Source organism: Ostrinia furnacalis, unplaced genomic scaffold (assembly GCF_004193835.3).
Source record: "Ostrinia furnacalis isolate ACB-3 unplaced genomic scaffold, ASM419383v2 OfSCF0456, whole genome shotgun sequence".
Lineage (NCBI taxonomy): Eukaryota > Metazoa > Arthropoda > Insecta > Lepidoptera > Crambidae > Ostrinia > Ostrinia furnacalis.
Genome location: NW_021130695.1, coordinates 1 through 8,287, shown reverse-complemented (window position 1 = coordinate 8,287; position 8,287 = coordinate 1). Strand labels below are relative to the sequence as shown.

The 8,287-nt window shown below is 36.3% G+C and overlaps 1 pseudogene; it reads right to left on the bottom strand.

Annotated features, from left to right (window-relative positions):
• Positions 1 to 744: 744 nt before the first annotated feature.
• LOC114365683 (facilitated trehalose transporter Tret1-like) lies at positions 745 to 6,511 on the bottom strand (annotated as a pseudogene).
• Between the last annotated feature and the right edge of the window lie 1,776 nt (positions 6,512 to 8,287).

Genomic DNA, 8,287 nt, shown 5'->3' with positions numbered 1-8,287 from the left:
GGCTGCGGCCCTCAATGTCGCTGTTGCATATCGCCTAGTGTGCGACCGTACACTAAGTGACCGTCGTCGATGCATCGCAAATACCGCTGATGGTCGCCGACAGTCGCCGATGCATCGCGACTCTTAAAGACGGGCAGTCACTAACGTAGGTATACGCAGGCTGAGTTGCACCACCTAATTTTGACTTACTATAACGATAACTGGTGTTTTTTGTATGGAGTTTGACAGATTTTTGACGTTTATCAAAGTCAAAGTAAGATGGTGCAACCCAGCCTTTGAGTGTGAACATTTCATGACAGCGAAAGGCGCGAGCCGGCGACTGTCGCTGACCATCGCCTACAGTCGCTGACCGTCTCCTACCACTATCGCAAATAGTAGCTGACCTGACATAATATCGCTCGTCTGTGAGTTCTTTAAGACGAGCTCGCTGGCTGGTTTCGTTTCAAGTTTACCGGTTAAGAGTTTGAACAGTGATGGAAATATTAACCTAATTTAAAGCATTATAGATCAAATTAATATCTAGATGAAATCATAATAAATTCTGTTGTGAATTGAACAAAAGGGTTAGTTGAATCTTTGTAAAGAATTTGTTAATTTAAAAACAATGCTTGTCATTTCTTGTTTATTAAAAACATTCAAATAAAACAATACAATAGGAGATAGGAGATTATTATTTCGATAGTTAAATATTAATTTAGTAGTAATACAAATATTTTTTTGCAATCTTACCTACTGATAATTTTTGTAACTGAGCTCTCGATAGTTCAGTGGTTATAGCAGCAGCGATGGGACTTACAACCTGCCAAATTAATACTTTAAATCCAGTCCAGTGCCCAAGTCTTGTATTATATTATGAATTGTCAAATACCCTTCAAGACTTTCTTCTTTTGTTTCTGGCAATGACCTGTTTTTGATAACCACGATTTCGCCATACTCAGCAGTGGACGTCTTATGGCTGAACTGATGATGATGATGATGAATTACTCAACATCTTCTGCACCTCAATCAAGGTCTTCCCTTTAGTTTCTGGTACCAAAAACAACGTGCATAGAAAAGCACACGCCGCAACCACAGAAAACGTAGCAAAGGCGACGTACATTCCCATATTAGTGATGATAACGCCAAAAGATGTGATGGTGAATATGCTCATGAACCATGAGAATGCTAGAACTATGGCAGTGCCTTTGTTTCGGACATCCATTTCGAACATTTCGCCAACTAGCGTGCCGGGTATGACTCCGAACCCTGAAATAGGTAAAAAGACACGAGAATGATATAAAAACTCATAAAAAACTGATAAAAATAATTTATTCTCCATAAGTAGGCTCCCCAAAGACGTCCCAAACCTATCATTGTTTCGGAACAATAATACAGGATGGAAACAAAAGTGATATCACTCGATTATTTCTAAACTATACAAGATATCGAAAATCTAGTTACTAATGTTGAAAGTGTTGAAACTGCTTCACGAGCTCTATCAGACGATGTCAATAATGGGTTATAGAATAAACTGGATCTATCCGAAAATTCAATGTCTTCAGCTTTAAACTTTGTACTTTACTAGCTTTCCGCCCGCGGCTTCGCCCGCGTGGAATTTTGTCTGTGACAGAAAAACTTTATCGCGCGCGTCCCTGTTTCAAAAACCGGGATAATAACTATCCTACGTACTTTCCCGGGACTCAAACTATCTCTATGCCAAATTTCATAAAAATCGGTTCAGTGGTTTAGGCGTGAAAGCAAGACAGACAGACAGAGCTTACATTACTTTCGCATTTATAATATTAGTATAGATAGATTGCTATGTAATTTTTAGTGTGCCTTAACATGGTTTTTGTCTGTTGTTAATACATTAGACTTACCAGGAGTAAAAGCCGCCAAGAATGTAACAGAGGCTACTAGTGGCACCCATTTTATATTGGATACAAATTCAACGCCATTATCGTACAAGTAAAAATAGAGGGCAAGAACCAACTGTAATAGAAACAAATAAATATGTTAAGTGATCAGTGACCTACGCTTGCATTTCTCCATTTTTATATCTTTGTTATTTTTTAAGTTTATCAGTTTTAAGAGTCTTTTTTGAACTAGTTTCTATGTAAGTATATTATAGACCCCTTTCAGGGCGCTTTACATGTCCCAAACAAATATTAATTGTCTTACTAACAATCTAAACAAACTATTGGCTCGAAGTTAAAGTTCAAGATTTTTGACATGAATGAAAATTATATGACAAGATTTGCAAAATGTGCGTGGATGGAAGAATTTAATTAACGAAATAGAAAATAGATAAAATAAATAACTTACCATACTCAAACAACAACAGCTAGTAGACATCAGAAGAAGTATTCTTCTTCCACAGTTCTCGACAGCCATGATCGTGATGAATGCCGAAATAAACTGGACTGATCCGATTATGATCGTGGCTACGTGTGGGGCTACAGATGACTCTGAAAAACGATTACTTTAGCATTCTGTTTATTGTTGCTTTCATCATCATCTTCTTCATTTCAGCCATAGAAATTGGCCTCCCCAATGATTTCCAGATTGGTAGCGGCCTGTGTCCAGCGCTTACCTGTAACCTTTATTATGACGTGTGTCCACCTAGGACCACAGGCAGGCATCAAGAGAAAGATGCAGGTCATTAACAAACGCCTAATTTGGAAACCATTCTATAGAGAGTACAGCAGTGGACGTCCTGTGGCTTAAATAATGTTAATGATGATGACGATGATGATGACGGTGATGATGACGATGATGATGACGTTGATGTTGACGATTATTATTATAATAATGACGATGAAGCTGTCTTTAGCGGCTCAATAAGTCAGATACTAGTGACCTCACTCGTTACCTACTTATCATACCTACTTAAACAAATTGGATACCTGCAATATCAAAAATCGTTGTAGCGTAATTCCGAAGTATAGGCACCCCAGACAATTGTTGGAAGCCATACAGCAGGCCGGTTATGATCAAAGCCTTTCTGTTGCATTTAACCATGAACAAGGTCTTCCATTCTAACGTGCCTTTGTTGTTTTCTATTTGCAATTTCAATTCTGTCAAATTTTCGGCATCTTCTTTTCTGTTTAGTGCTATTAAAGTTGCTCTAGCTTCTTCATTTCGACCTGAAAATACATTTAAACGAAACTATTCCCACCTCTCGTTCTCACCGCTGCAACTCCTGTGTATCCAGGATCTACATATCTATCTATCCAGGTTGACCGCCATAAAAAACCCAACTAATTAAGGATATACAAACATCTGGTAAAGTAAAATATTCTTGGCAGTTTTGTATGCTGCCTTTGCTTGTTTACTGTAAAACGTATTTCTGCGGCGCACAACTTAAGGGAGAGTCCGCTAATTTGGACCAGTTTTTTTCAATCCTATTTTACACATAGTTTACTTTTGTTTTTGCTTATGTCCATGGTATATAATAAAAGATACATTATTCAACTTACTATTTCATAAGTATTAATTAACATGATTGTTGTATATTTAGCACAAATCAACAAAGTACGAGTTCAGAGCTTCGGTCCAATTTAGCCAACCGGTTCGATAATTTGTACCACAGGGTTACTAAATTGGATTTCAATAAATTTCAAGCTTATAAAAAAACTATGGCAAAATATTATACGATACATTCTTAACAAATTAGGAAACGAAAAGGAACAGTAGTTAATAACATAGACAATCGATATTGTTTTACACGTTATCACGATTTTGAGTACAAGTTTTGTAATTCCAATTATCGTAACGCACACTTGTACCTAATCTACTTTGCCAGTCTTTTGCTTTCATTTATTGTTAGTCAAACATAACTACGCTATTATAATTACAAAATATGATTTACTAAAAAAAATTTCAAAATCCTTTGGTAAAGTTCCATACAACTTGATGTGGTACAATTTAGCCGACTAGGTGATAGTGCTTTAAAAAAATCGGTAAAAAATATAGCTTATAAATACCGAAAAATGTTTCAAATAATTGTAATCCACACTAATTTACGCTTCTAAATAATATATTAGAAACACCCTGTGATTAAATTTAACAAAATTACAAACTAAACATGTATTGTCAAAAGTTACTTGAAAACAATGAAAAAATACTTTTCAAAATAAAACACACGTGTTAATTGTCACGGCAAAAACCACATGGCCGATATTAATTGATTTTAGTTGTGTATCGCTGAGTGTTGCAATTACAGACATTCAATAAATACTTTACGAAATATGAGGGTGGTACAATTTACCCGGCGGTACAATATACCGAACTCTCCCCTATTAGTCTTGGCATAAAATTTCAAACTTTCCGGCCGTCTTGTGTGTAGTTTTGCAGCAAAACGTATAATATTAAAAAGTAAATAATGTTGCTTAGCCTTTAAAAATATCAAACAAAAGCATACCTTTTAAGAGATAGTAAATAGGAGATTCTGGGGCAAAGTATAGCCCCCCAAGGTACATCACACTCATGGCCAACGCGAAGTAATTGACGAAGTCGTAAGAAGCGTAGGTACCCGCCTACGATGTAAACGAGCAAGAAACCGAAAGAGAAGTATATCATGATGCTTCCTAGGAGCTTTCCTCTGATTTCGGTTGAGCTGAAAAGGTGTATTAAATCTGTCGGCCGTTTGGTGTAGTGGTTCGGAAACGGACTACTATGCCGAGAGGTCCCGGGTTCGATTCCCGGCCGGGCAGAAATTGAAATTATGAATTTTAATTTCTGTGACGGGTCTGGGTGTTACTATGTATAATATGTATGTATTTACAAAAAACGGTATTTAAGTATGTTTATATCCGTTGTCTAGTACCCATAGTACAAGCTTTGCTTAGTTTGGGACTAGAAGCGTAGTGTAAAATGTGCAAGGATATTTATTATTTACTAGCTGACCCGGCGAACTTCGTACCGCCTTAGCGTAGAGATTTTCTTAATATTTTTTTCCGTAAGAACCATCCTTGGACTTCCACAAACATTTAAAAAAAAGAATTATCGAAATCGGTTCAGCCGTTCACACGTGATGCCGTGACAACGCGAAACGGGTTTCATTTTTATATATATAGTTTTATTTATTAAATATACGTAAAACAGAACTACAATAAATGTCTTTTAATATCACTGTAAAAGTGCTTTTTTTGCCTATTTACAGAAATAAATGAGTTTTAATGAGTTTTTTTTTTAACTGAAAAAAGTTTATTTCAGAGAACTTTTGCTGACTTTAATTTACATAAAAATAGAGCTTGGAATTGTATTTTTAGGACTAGTTTTTAATAGCTAGAGAAGCTATTATCTTCAAAGACATTTTTGGAACCATAATAAGTTTTCTTAGGCTGGATTGCTTCACCGTGACCTTACTTTTACTTTAACAAACGTCAACAAAACTTTGTCAAACTCAAAAGTACCGGTTATCTTTATAGTTAAAGTTAAAGTTATGTGGTACAACTCAGCCTTAGCGATGTTTCTAAATTGAAAACGACTTGAAAACGTTAATATTAACTCATTTTTGTGTGGTTTTAGTAAACTAATTTAGTTCCTTACAAGTAAATTAATTACAGCCTTCCTCCTATGTCTTTCATCAATTGATTTAGAACCTTAAACAAAATACACAAAGTCCAAAATTCATATTCCATACTTACGCAATTTCCCCTATGTAAACCAAGTTGACACAATATATGAAGGCAATGCTCATTCCCATTATAAATCTGAGGATCCACAAAGCCAGAATATGTTTGATGAGGACCAGCCCCACGTATGATAGTATGATCCCCACGTCTCCGATGATCAGAAATGGCTTTCGGCCTATCACGTTGGACAGACGACTTAGGGCTAATGCACCTGGAAGAGTCAAATTGAAAAATTTACATTACATGAGTTTCTTCCGCCACTTCTTCACGGCACCAGCTGGTAGCCAGCTGGTGGTATAGTCTGAATCTACGAAGACGCGCCCCACCAATTTTTGGTCGAGGGAAGCGCGGAGTGCGGGGAGTTTGATCCGAGCAATCCGAGCGTCATTATTGTAGTGTGCGTGCCACTCATGGATAATTTGCGTGTACCGAGTTACCGACACGCTCACATTAGCGGAAGAATGGTGGGGCGCGTCTTGGTGGATGAAACTATCTATAGTAGGGTACCTAAGCTATAGTGGCGCGTGTAAAAGTGCTTTTATTTACCTTTTTTGCAGAAAATACTTTTATCCAATTTAATTGCTTAAACAACTTATTAAATATTCCTTATAATTCCTGGGCAAAAAGTATGCACAACAGCAATTTTTGTCAATAATGTTTGTACACTCACCATCATCTCTCTCATATCTTACAATCTTTCTAATAAATTAAAAAGCTATCTACCCACAACAGCTCCAACGTATAAGGAAGATATCACCCAGTTGTACTCCATATCACTGGGAGGCACAGGGAACTGCTCAGGGTCATGCAACTTCGAGAATATCGGAGCTGGCCAGCCACCGGCGTATCCAAAAATGATCTGACCTATGTACGCTGTAAAATACCAGCCTATTGAAATAAAGAAATATTTTTTAACTATAGAAGGTAGCTCACAAGTTATAAAACAGTCATTTGGAATGAAAATGAGCTGAACATTCATCATTTTATTTTAAGCCATAGGACGTCCACTGCTGAACATAGGCCTCCTCCAATGATTTTCACAATGGCCGGTTGGTGGCGGCCTGCATCCTTTATGAGATCGTCGGTCCACTTTGTGGGTGGACGTCCTACGCTGCGCTTTCCGGTACGTGGCCTCCACTCCAGAACCTTTATCGGAGTGGAACATTAACTATTTATCTAGTAATGTTTTCATTTTTGGATATCACATTTTTTGCTTTAGGGTCATGTGTTCAACAATGAAACACTAAAATTTCAAAGTCTCATAAAACTCTTATTTTCATAGATAGAAGTCTAATTTTTGACAGGTATGTAGGCAATTTTATTGGGAATAGGATGGCATTAATGTTTTTTTTAATTGATGTTTAATCAATCAGCAAAAAAATAAATTCACAGAAATTGGAAATGTTTCATTGTGTCCACTGTTGTGTACACAATGAAACATAATAATTAATTGTGTGTCAACAATGAAACACTAACAATTCAATATCTCGTACACCTTTTGTTTTTACAGATACAAGTCTAATTTTTTGAAGCTACATAGTTAACTTAGTTGGGTAGGTATCGGATGTCATTTATGTTTTTTTTAATAAATTTGTAATCAATTAGCAAAACAATAAAAACAAACATATTGGAAATGTTTCATTGTGTCCGTTCTGATGTGCACAATGAAACACTACAATTTCAACAATGAGACATTATAATTGAGTGATTGATTCATATTTATTGAATTTATGAAGTAAGTGAATAATAAAAAATGCCCGAGTCCAATCAAAAGGTTTTATTAATAATTGAAATTTAATCAGACTCATCAGATTACCTATGTCTATTATATTAATATATGTATTCTTATGTTATTTATTTTATCTAATGCTATGTAAGTATATTAATTAAACGTCATATTTATTGCACCGCCTTAGTCTCTCTACTCGACCTGTGGTTGACTGGCAGATAATGCCACCTGGCATTAAGTCCGCCACTGTACAGTTGTATGTGCAAAAGTGTAAATAAATAAAATAAATAAAAAATTACCTATAACTAGTTTAATCGTTCCACGGGTAAATTTCCCATTATAGGTTTGAAAACATTGCCTTTCATACGAACGCACGTTACACACTGATGTACTACCTTCCTGGCAAGATTTCTACCTGCTAGCGGCCACCAACTTTCACGGATAGTGCTCAACATGAGTTGAGGTCCCGCATGAAGTAACGTTTTATGTTGATATTCAAACAAAAGTATTGTAAATCGACTTTTGCTACACAACAACATCGGATGTTGTTTATCAAACTCAAAGTTGGTCGCATTACAAAGTCGCCCGCCAACACGAATTACTTTAGAACTGTCTAAAAATACATTTAAACCGATAACTTTATTAGATTCCTTGCATTTTTCTAAAGGCAATCCTTTGAGTAAGCTGTTATAAAGCGAGGGAAACGATTGCATCTGTGCGAATCGACACAACATTTGCTGCGACTCGCTCAACTCAGCGGCAGATAAGGAACCGGTTCGCCTCAGCTGTTTATTACGCGCGTTATAAATAAATCTAAGTAAGTAGGCCCCCGTACGTTTTAATCTGTTGAAAGATGAGAATCTATCAAAATCGAATATGTTTTCTGAATTGATGCATAAAGTACTTACGCTTGTAGTTTTTGTTTCAGGTAAGTCTTTAC